Source organism: Musca vetustissima, unplaced genomic scaffold (assembly GCF_032173495.1).
Source record: "Musca vetustissima isolate MV318-11 ecotype Yass unplaced genomic scaffold, APGP_CSIRO_Mvet_v1 utg176968, whole genome shotgun sequence".
NCBI lineage: Eukaryota > Metazoa > Arthropoda > Insecta > Diptera > Muscidae > Musca > Musca vetustissima.
The window spans coordinates 1-12,621 of NW_026873633.1; the positions used below are offsets into that span (position 1 = coordinate 1).

The window sequence follows — 12,621 nt, forward strand, 5'->3', positions numbered from 1 at the left end:
GCCAGGAAGGTTCTTCTATACATTTGGTGGGACTGGAAGAGTTGAGTTGCTTCCATATGACCAAACGCGAAATTCTGATCTAAAATCAACTGGACCACTTGAAGATAGCAATTGGCCAGAAACGGTCAGAATTGGCCAACAGGAATGGAGTGGTGGTGTGTTCCACCAGGACAACGCTAGACCACACACACATCTACAGTGACTCGCCAGAAACTTCGGGAGCAGTCCAAACTTGTTTTGTTTTGCATTGCAAAATTTCTTTAATGATAAAAAATTGGTATAGGGAGGATTGTGAAAATCGACTACTAGAGTAGTCGAGAGAGGCTTACAAAGCTGCCTTTAAAATGGCAAAAAAATAAATGTGACCATCCCTAGATCGATTCAGGTAGACAATATATGACGGTCGGTGTACTAAAGGCTAGTCTAGGACCAATTTGGAGCCACGGAAAACAACATTAAGCTTACAAAATAGTTGTGCAGGGTATAAAAACTGGACTAAAGTGCCGAATAAATGGGTCAATCCTGAAAATCGGACCAATATTGATCCTTTATGCAGAAATATTTTGTACACAATTATAATCCAAATTTTAAATTAAAAGAACACTTTGCTGACAAATTTAAAAAAATCGCTTGACTTATTCTCCAAAGTCCTCTTTCCTATTTAATGTTATTAAATGCCTATCATCGATACACCCCAATAAACAAGCCCTTATATAAATAGTTTCAATAATATTTAGAATAGTTTTATAGCGAACAATTTGAGTTGGAAGGATAAATGATTAAATCTACAAATTATTTATGTAAAGATACATGTTGTGGCATGCCACATATCGTGGCATGTGTATTTATATATAAAGTGTATGTGTATGTCTGTGTGTATATATATATATATATATATATCAGTTAACAATACAATTTCACTTACAACGTTACCTAGAAAATTGCCTACAATTCATCATTTATGTGTTTGTTATATAACAAAATACTGGTCGGATGAATTTGATTCTACGGAGATTTTAACAATATTGGAGAGATAGAGAGAGAGTGAGAGATAGAGTAATTGCTATACGATACTATTGTTTATGTTTTCTTAAATTATTCAAATGATATTTAAGAAAGGCAAGAAATAAACCCTTAATGTTATATTTTGACAGCTGACTATCAAAAAATACCAACAACAACAGCAACAACATGCATCTTATAACCAAAACAAAAAACCACAATCTGCATGTCATTATAATAATGGTAGTGAGGAAGAAGAAGATCAGGCGGAAGAGAGTAGCAAATTGCTGCTGTTGTTTTGGGCAGATTAATCATTGACATTGATTTTGGTTTTAGGCAGATTTTTCTAATGACTTGATGACCTTGTTCCCATTATTGTTATTTGTGTTCGTCGATGTGGTCGTCGTTGTTGTTGTTGTTGATGATGTTGCTGGCGGTGTTGTTGCTGTTTTTGTTTGTGCCATTGCTGTTGACTTTTCATCCATGGCGGCCACAGCAGCTTGGGCCAGTTGTTGTGTGGCAGCATCTTTAGATTTCAGGAAATACGTAACCAAATCGATTGGCATGGGAAAAACAATTGTGGAATTTTTCTCGGCTGAAATTTGTGACAAAGTCTGTAGAAAACAAAAAAACGAGAAGAAGCAGGGAAAAGGAAATATTTATTAAAAATATAAATAATCCAATAAAATGTTAACTATTTAGCATGTCATTGAAATTGAGCAGCCAACCAATCAACCAACCTGTAGATATCTTAATTGCAGGGCAGCCGGTGAAGCTCCAATAACCTCAGATGCCTCACGCAAGGCACGCGATGCCTTTTGTTCACCCTCGGCGGCAATGACTTTAGCCCGGGCTTCGCGTGCTGCTTCCGCTTCGGCGGCCATGGCTCTTTGTAATTGTACCGGAAGTCGTACGTCTTTGCTGAAAGTGTGAAAATGAAATTTGTTTTCATATCGTGTTCAAAAGGGTTTTCATTCTGTGTTTTCTTTGTAAAATGTGAAAAACGAAAAGAAAATCTTTTAGATAAAAAACAACAACAAAATATGACTTTTTGTAAAAAGGAGTTTGGTTTGCTATTTTTTCAGTTTTCACAGGAAAAGGAAACGGATATTTACATTTCAACACGCTCAACCTTTATACCCCAGGCATCAGTGGCTTCATCCAAGGCTTGCTGAAAATAGAAATAAACGAAAAAGGTGTTCCTTTGTAATAAAATACAAAAGAATTTTAGTTGCAAGTGAAAAAAGGAAGAACCAAACAAACGGAATACAAAGAGGCAAGGAAATTTTATAGTTTGTTGTGTAATTAAGATAAAACTTAATTAACTGGTAATTTATTAATGCAAGTATGATCAAAGGACTTTTTTGGGCACGACAAATTGGCCATTTATTCAAATATTAAAATGCAAAAAATGAACACGTAAAAATGTAATTATGTTCAGGTCGATTTGCTATACACTCCACCATGAGGAACTAAAAAAGGAAATACAAATTCCGTCCATACCATTACATTGGATCTAAGTTAAGAACGGCATAGCTCGAAATATTTCTGAGACCTTTTTTTCAAAAAAATCATCATTTGGACAATGTGATTAGGAACTATAATAATATCTTTATATGGGACCTACACCAAAACATGTCCCTTAAACAAATCTTAAGTATCATATCATAGTTTCAAGTATCTTGAAGAGTTTTATGTAAGTACCTGCCAAAGGTCCTACCTCACAGTGGCTGAGCCACAGGCGGAAAAGCGCCCACCAGCGCACCAGCACCGAAGTACTGTACCAATTGGAGAGCATGCAGAAGGCACACTCTCCCCCTTGGTGAGGGGCGAAACCACAACCCTTGCGAAGCTCTCCAGGGGGCCACACCAACTGTAAGGCTGGATCGACAGATCCAGGGGCACTTGACACCCGCGGTACGGAAAACCTCCGCTCAGGCTCGAGACCGAAGCCTCTCCCAGTTTGACGCACGTCCGGGCTGGTATCCCAAAACAACAATAAGCAACGGCGATAACCGCAAGTGGTCAGGAAAAACCCGGCCACAAACAGTGACAAATACACAAATCACATACAATTAACATGTTGTCCTCACGGACTGCACAAAGGGCCCAAAGTACCGCGACATCGGACATCACAACACAAACAATGAACAAAACTGCACTCACGGACAGCCTAAACTACATCCACAGGACGAGTAAAGCACATGAAGTGGAAACCACGAACCACCCACGATGCACAGACAAACGGCAGAAACCGCACCAAGATCAGCACCGCCACCCGGTGCACCTACCCACCACCACCCGGTGCAACCGACCACACCCAACTGCAAGGGGGCTATGTACGAGGACCACCTTCACTAAGTACTGTCCTTCTCCTAAATGCTTCACGAGCAAAACTACTTAAACAACTAAAGGTCCGATCGTCTTCAAGTGCCCTACTGAAATCCCACCCCGCCCCTCCATTCGATATACCCATACTTGCTAAATCTCTAATGTCATCATAGTAACAGCATTCCGTCAGTATATACTTCCAGTCCTCAGTCATCCCGCACTCACATAAATCCGTCTGGGACAGGCCTCTTTTATGCAGAAAAGCATTGAGAGAGCCATGCCCCGTCAGTAAGAAACCAGTACTTAAGCCGAAGCGAAAGCCTGGCCTGTCCACTACGAACGTTGCGCCACGAATAAATTCGTACGTCACCCTCCCTTTGTCACTGTTCGTCCACCTTGTCCTCCACCTATCAACAACACAATCCCGAAGGATAGTGCTGTACCGCCTACTCACCCCACCCACCATATCAGAAGGCCTGAGCCAATCATCCTCATCCAACTGCAAACCACGCTTAAGCTTATACATGATATCCCTACATCTCACTTCAAGATCAAGCGGCGCGGCGCCAAGCAGCACCTGCAACGCCTCTGTTGAAACAGTGCGCACACTGGCAAGCACGCTGACACGAAAAGAGCTTCTTCTGCCCAAAGACAGAAGAAGCAGTCCTGTACCATATAGGTACACCATAAGTTGCGCAGGCAACAAAAAGCCCACCATATATGATACGCACAGAACGCCTACTCAAACCCCATCAATCCGCAAAACACGTCTGATGGTCGCAACGACCGTTGTCAGCTTCTCCTTCAACCGGTCGAAGTGTGGAAGAAAATTTAAACGCTCTGACACCGTTATTCCGAGAAATTGAACCGTATACGAATACGTTATGCCGCGTTCACCAGCTCGAAAGCAGGGAGGACGACTGCGTGCCAATCTGCCTTTCAGCAGCATCAGCACCGTCTTCTCGGTAGACACCTCCACTCCAACGCGGTCACTCCAAGCCTGCACAATCTGCTTAGCCTGCTCACCACGATTTTCCAGTTCAAGGCGACTATTCCCTTCAATCATGATGAGCAAGTCATCCGCATACGCACAGACCTTGAAGGAGGCAGCAAGCTCCCGCAACAGGGGATCCATCATAAGATTCCATATGCATGGACCACAAATGGAACCCTGTGGGCAACTATACAACTATGTTGTCAGGGTATTATACCTTTGTGCAGCCCCAAGAGTTTGTAACGCCGCGAAATATTGGTCCTAGACCCACCTTTAAGTGTACCGATCGTCATATCTCGACTAGCTGAGTCGATCTAGACATGTTTGTCCGTCCGTCTGTCCATTATAATTTGTAAACACGATACAGGCCACAGTTATGGACCAATCTTCACAAAATTTTGCATGTAGGATGGGTTCTGGCCAATGAAGACCTCTATTGTTTTTGGTAAAGATAGGTTAATATTTAGGGTACCAAAAACTTTATTTTTGTCTGATTTTCTGGTCGCTCCAGACGCCGTAATTATGACCTAAACATCGCGAATTTTTACTTGGAGAAGGGGATCGGATAATAATCTGTCAATATTTAGTGGGTCAAATGGACCATGACTTTTGTGTGAAAAATAACAAAATTTGTATTCTATAGAATATATATATATATTTACTCCTGAAGGACATAGACCCGAGAAGTTGATAGATATATTGATATATCCAAGAGGAGTGTTTGACTTTTAAATTGATACCAATTATATTGTCATATGTACTCGGATGTGGTAGTTACACTTAAATATTTACAGTTGCTTACGTATTCAGATATTATTTAGTAACCCATTACCACACTAGGGGGATGAACTATTGCGCCGATCGCTTTGAAATTTTCCATGAGGATCCAGGTATAGTCAAGGACATCGCCTATAATGTTCGGTGATAATCAGTTAATAATATTGGGATAAAGTGGACCGAAAACTTATTTTATGGTGTTTTTTTCAGTCGATCTATAGGCCACAATTGAAAGCCTAACATTACAACACAACCCACGCTGAAGAAAATCTGGACAAATAATTAGAGGGGCTGTACTGAAGAATATTAGTAATGTTTGTTGACATCTAGTCGGTCAAGAGGGTGCAAATATCGCGAAGTATTACCCAAGCTCAGAATGTAGTACCACAGAAAGTTAGATTTTCGTGGAAGTTGTGTAGGGTATCATATGGTCGGCCCTGTCCGACTATACTGCTCCGCTCACTGGTTTATTTGTGTAAAACACAGAGTGTGACATTTTGTAGAATATTTGGAGATCAAAAAGTCAGGTTTGAGGAATTTAGTTTTCACTTGAAGAAAATAAGGACGCACAAGTACAAATGTCTATAAGCTCGGCTGGTCCAACCTTTGTATACCCTCAACGATGGGATGGACTTTCAAAATACCTAAAATATATCGAGTCATTCAGAAAAAAAAATGAAATACCAACTAAAGACGCTCAGATTGGCCTGATGAGTGACGTTTGAAAAATATGTCAGCAATCCTCCGAATAGTGTGGTTGCTGTCATATGGGGGTTATACCAAAGCGGCTATCGATATTGATATTTTTAAACCCTTCACCACACTGTGGTACAGGTTATTATGTCTTTGTGCATATGTTTGTAAGAGCCAAAAGGAAACGAGATAGACCCATAGTTTCTTTTGAAACATACATAGAATCACTTTTTGAGTCGATGCATGTCCGTCCGTATGTTGATGTTAAATTGTAAATTACAGGACGCATTTATAATCCGATTTCGATGAAGTTTTGTACAGCTCATTTATTTGGCCCTAGGACAACCCCTATGGAAATTGGTAAAAATCGGTTGAGATGTATATATAGCTCCTATATATTTTCGTCCGATTTAATTTAAATGGTACAACAAAGTCCCCATAAAAATTTCGATTTCCACGAAATTTGGCACAGTGTACTGAATTAAGTCTAGAATGATGTGTGTTAAGTTTCGTGAACATCGGTTCAGATTTATATATAGCGCTCATATATATATACGTCCGCTTTAATGTAAGTGGTGCACCAAAATCCCTATATACCAAAGTCCCTATAAATATGTGGTAACTTTCCGATATAACTCCCCTATATATTTTTGTCCGATTTAATGTAAATGGTGTACCAAAGTCCCTATATAGTGGTGTACCGTTATATGGCACCCATCTTGAAACTGGTGACAATATAAATAATTTTAGTAGGAAAGTTGCCTATCCAATGAGAACCAAAAATATTAAATTTCAGCCAATTCGTTTGAGAATGCCAAATATTCCGGTGATCATCACAGAACATATAGGCGTTGCCCTTGACCATAACTGGAACCTCATGGAAATTTCAAAGCGATCAGACCCTCTGGTAATGGGTTAATACATAATATCTGAATACGTTGACACCTGCAAATATTTAAGTGTAACTACCACATCTGAGAACATACGACAACCTCTCGTGTCTATGTCCTTCAGGGGTAAATATTTGACAGATCTTTTTCGAACCAGGCATGCTTATTCTCTGGCCCGATTCCGCTCTCCTTGTGAAAATTCGTAATGTTTGGGAAAAAATTGCGGCCTCTGGAGCGGCCAGAAAATCAGACAAAAATAAAGTTGTTGGTCCATTTCATCCCCTAAATATTAACCGACCTTTACCAAAAACAATAGGGGTCTTCATTGGCCAGAACCCATCCTACATGCAAAATTTCGTGAAAATTTGTCCATAACTATGACCTGTATCGTGTTTACAAATTACAATGGACAGACGGACGGACACACATGTCTAGATCGATTCAGCTAGTCGAGATATGACGATAGGTATACTTAAAGGTGGGTCTAGGACCAATATTTCGCGCCGTTACAAACACTTGGGGCTGCACAAAGCTATAATACCCTGACAACATAGTTGTGTGGGGTATAAACATTGCAGTCAATATTCCCAAAATACCGAATATTTAAAGCACTGTTATATGGGGGATACCCCCTCAATTTGAGTCAGTATGGAGGTTGGTATTACATTGAGAATCCAAATTACCAAACTGAAACTAATTCGGTTAAAAAACGTGGTCAACATCCCCATAATACCAAAACGTGGACCGATATACCCTATTTGTAATACCAAACTTCCCAGAAGAACTAGCAATGTCTACGTAAAATTTCAGAGCCTTATTTTAATTATTGCTATCTCAGTGGTGATTTCAATAGGCGGATAGATGAGCATGAGTAAATCTATATAAAATGTTATTCTGATTTAGAATGGGGTCTTCGATTGCTGTTTCGACCTTGAGCTCTATTTTGTTGCATTGTCTGATACACTCCTGTATTGCAATTTCTACATTGGTACACCACTACTTTCAACTTTCAAAAAATATTTATCACCCTCTGCCTCTGATCCACTGAATTTATTTAAATAACTTTCAATTCAATAAAATCTTCTCCAATTAGTTATTTTAGCTGTCCAATAAATTTCAAAATACATTTCTATTTATGTCCCTCTTGAATTCTTAGCGCTCTAAATAAAAACGAATTTAAAAATCAAATCTTCAAAAATAACAACAACTACAATGGCAGTGGCAGACAAAAATTGGATCAACAACTACATCCTCTGTCTTCTTCATTTTATATTCCTTCAACCTGGTTTTATTCAGCCTTCCTGACTCTCAACAATGATGACTGGCAAACACAAAAAAAAATTACCCCAACCTCTCTCTATCTCCCAGCAATGGTATTGCATTTATTACTTTTATGTTAAAACATTTATTTGCGATAAAAAATGCATAAATGCACTTCAAGCATTTGTTACGCTGTCACCGATTCGGTTCCGTACAAAAATTGCTTTCGACGACAAGACAATATTCCCTCTCCCCCTCTCAAGAAAAGAAGAGGGGCATGTAAAACCGTAAGACAAGAAAAAGGATACTGTCAGCCAAACAACCAGCCAGCCAGTCAGTTAACTTACCTGCATTGTACCGGAAATTGTCATACGCTCGCTTAGAATCTCATGCAAATGCCGGGTACCCATGGTGTTGCGTAGCGTTGTCTGTGCCAGCAGACGCGTCGAGTGATGAGCATTCTCCACGTTCGCAATGGAGACGGTGGCATTCGAAACGCGATAATAGACAACGGCATCTACCGAAACGGTTACGCTGTCTTTTGTGAGGACCTGCAAGAAAATCAGGAGAAGAGAGAGAGAATGAGAAATAAAAAGGATATTTTAAGTATGAAGCAATGGAAATAAAGGAAGATGTTGCATATCCAGATTTGATAAAGGAGAATAAATGGAATGCATTTTTTTAATGGTATTATGTAGAGACATTAGGTCGTATAGCAAAAATGAGAAATAAAAAATTCAAAATATCAATGATTAGACCCATAGACGTGCATTTAAAAAACAAATATTTATTTAATTGTTGTCGGTCAAATGGGATTTTTCAGACAATCCCTGTTGAGCCTTTGTTAACATTATTGTAAAGAACTAATAAACATGGATTTCTGGTGGACTACCTGTTCTATCAATGTGAACCTGATGTATATGCTTTATATGCGCGCATTTTTTAAACAGCAACCAGGCGCATAAGCGTGGATTTTTTAAAGAAATAAATTCAATGATCACCAGATTTGTCAACGTGGATTTTTAAAGAAAAGCAGTAAGGAAAGTAGTACAGTCTGACTGTATGATACCCTTCACCACGTTGGGTATATTCTACACATGTATCCTAACAGACGACGCGTTTTTTAATATATGTATATCTGAACCGATTTCAGGGAAACTTGCCAGAGACTAATTTATATTACATCAGTACGGTGTGTCAATCGGCCTAGCTATGGATCTTTTCACGAAGCTTAGCAACATAATTCTAGACTTAATTCTAGTACCCTATACAAAAATTCGTGCAAATCGAATGATATATGTGGACTTTGGTGCACCAATTACATAAAATCGGACGAAAATATATATGGGAGCTATATCTAAATCTGAACCGATTTTCACGAAACATAGCACACGCCATTCTAGCCTTAATTCAGTACGCTATGACAAATTTCGTGCAAATCGAATGATTTTCAGAGACTTTGGCGCACCAATTACCTAAAATCGGATGAATATATATATGGGAGCTATATCTAAATCTGAACCGATTTTCACGAAACTTTGCACACATCATTCTAGACTTAATTTAGTACGCTGTGCCAAATTTCATGCAAATCGAAAGATAGATAGGCACTTTGGTATACAATTTACCTAAAAACGGACGTAAATATAAATGAGAGATATATCTAAATCTGAATCGATTTTCACGAAACTTGGCAGACATATTCATGGACTTTAGTGGACTATTTACGTAAAATAGGGCGAAGCTATATATAGGAGCTATATCTTAACCTGAACACGAAACTTTTCTCACATTATTCTGGACTTAATTAGTACGCTATGCCAAAATTCGTGCAAATCAAAAGATTTCCAGGGACTTTAGTGGACTATTTACCTTAAATCGGGCGAAGCTATATATGGTAGCTATAACTAAATCTGGACCGATTGGCAGACATCACTCTAGACCCAATTCAGTACGTTGTGCCAAATTTCGTGCAAATCGAAAGATATATAGGGACTTTGGTGCCCCATTTACTTCAAATCGGACGAAAATGTATATGGGAGCTATATCTAAATCTGAACCGATTTTTCCCAATTTCTATAGGGTTCGTCCTTGGGCCAAACAAATGTGCTGTGCCGAATGTCATCCAATTCGGATCATAAATGCGACCTGTACTTTGTTTACAATTTAACATGGACAGACAGACGGACGGACATGAATAAATCGACTTAGAAAGTGATTCTATGCATATTCTCAAAAGGAACCATGTCTCTATCTCGTTTCCTTTCCCTGTAACAAACATATGCACTAAGACATAATACCCTGTACCACAGTGTGGTTCAGGGTATAAAAAAGGGGTTATATAGGGACGACCCCAAAAAGGGGGAAATATTATAAACTTTTTGGTAGGAAGATTTGATACCATATACGTCTACAAAATACCACATTGCAGCGAATTTGGTTGAATAACGCGCTCAAGAACCCCAAAATACGAAAATTTGGGGTACCCTTATATGGGGGCTATCCAAAAAATTACCTATATTTATAATTGTTTGTGGAGAGATTTGGTACCTATTAAGAACTCAAAATACTAAATTACAGCCAAATCGGTGGAAAAATACGATCAAAACCCCCAAAATACCGGAAATTGGGAGGTACTGTTATATGGGAGCTATGCCTAAACGTGGACCGATATATCCCATCTTCGAACTTGACCTGCAGACAAAAGACAAACGTATGCAAAATTTCAGAACCCTATCTCATTTCCTTCAGAAGATAGCGTGATTACAACAGACGGACGGACATGGCTAGATCGTCTTAGAATTTTACCCTGATCAAGAATATACTTTATAGGGTCGGAAATGAATATTTCGATGTTTTACAAACGGAATGACAAAATTAATATACCATCCATACTATGGTGGAGGGTATAAAAAATCAAAATACCAAATATTTATTTTTTTATTTTGGTGCGTACAACCAGATTCATAAGCGTGAATTTTCTAAAGAAATTATTTTCAAAGAAAAAAATGTCAAGGATCAAAAGTTTTTTTCAAGGGCTTTTATAAGCGTGGATTTTTTAAAGAATAGTTTGTCAAGGACTCCGATACGCGTGCATTTTTTAAAGAATAGTTTGGCATGGGCTCCAATACGCGTGGATTTTTGAAGAATATTTTTCAAGGACTTCCGTAGCATGGATTTTGTATAGAATATGCTATCAAGGACTTCTATAAGCGTGGATTTTGTAGAGAATATTTTTTAAGAACTTCAATAAACATGATTTTTTTAAAAAATATTTTGTCAAGGACTACTATAAACGTGGATTTTTTAAAGCGTGGACTTTAAATGAATATTTTTAAATGACTCCTATAAGCGTGGACTTTAAATTAATATTTTTAAAGGACGTCCATAGCGTGGATTTTGTAAAGAATATTTTTCAAGAACTTCAATAAGCATGAATTTTATAAAGAATATTTTGTCAAGGATTATTTAAAGAATATTTTGTCAAGGACTCCTATAAGCGTTGATTTTTTAAAGAATATATTGTCAAGGACTCCTATAAGTTTGGACTTTAAATGAATATTTTTCAAGGACTTCCATAGGCGTGGATTTTGTAAATTTTTGAAGAATATTTTGACAAGGATTTCCGTAAGCGTAATTTTTTTTAATACATTTTTAAGGATTTCTATAAGCGAGGACTTGCAAAAGCGTAGATTTTTAAACAATACTTTTTCAAGGATTTCCGTAATCGCGGATTTTTATAGAATATTTTTATAATATTTATAAACATTTTTATGATTTTTTAAAGAATATTTCTTCAATAACTTCGATAAGCATGGTCCCTTTAAAGAATATTTCTTCAAGAACTTTAATAGGAGTGGTCTCTTTAAAAACTATTTCTTCAAGGACATCCACAGGCGTTCTGTTTTTAAGAATTATTTTTAAGGAAAAGCGTAAATTTTATAAAGGAATATTTTTCAAAGAAATTATAAGCGTGGACTTATTATGAATATTTTTAAGAATTTTTTAATAAAATTTAAACTTTTTAAGTGCATTTTTTAAAGAATATTATTTTCAAAACTAATACAGAGTTTATTTCTTAATAAAATATTCATTTTAATAGACTTCTGTTAATGTTTATTTAAAAAAAAAAAACATATTTTTTGTAAGACAATTTAAATGTTCAAGTCTAAAATGTCAGTAATAATTTTATCATTTGCCTTAATTGTTCTGACCACATATTGAAATACACACAGATTTTAATAAAAATGAAAAACCCTCAACAAACACACAAAAAGTGGCGAAATAAAAATGAAAAACAAAGTGAAATGCAAATTTACCAGGGAAATATGGACAAACGATAAAAACCGAAGCTAATTAAACGAAAGCTGTGGCCACCATCGACACTCTCTCTCTGTCTTACTGCTTACCTCTTGCGGTGGCACATCGTACGTTCGCGTACGCAAATCCACTCTAACTAGCATAGGCCCGCTACGTTGTTAGCGAAACTTTTTATAGTTAAATAAATAAACATTATTTTAGCCACGCAATATACTTTTGGATTAAGTACAAATTTGAAACATTTTTATTATAGGTTTTATATCTTAATATGTTTGTTTTAATCTCAGATCTTACTCCGTATTTCTTTCGTACAGAAACGTTAATGCTTCTATCCTACTAAATCGAGTACAAGTT

At 37.5% G+C, this 12,621-nt stretch overlaps 1 pseudogene; it reads right to left on the reverse strand.

Annotated features, from left to right (window-relative positions):
• Positions 1–1,348: 1,348 nt before the first annotated feature.
• Positions 1,349–12,410, reverse strand: LOC133326766 (band 7 protein CG42540-like; annotated as a pseudogene).
• Positions 12,411–12,621: the final 211 nt, after the last annotated feature.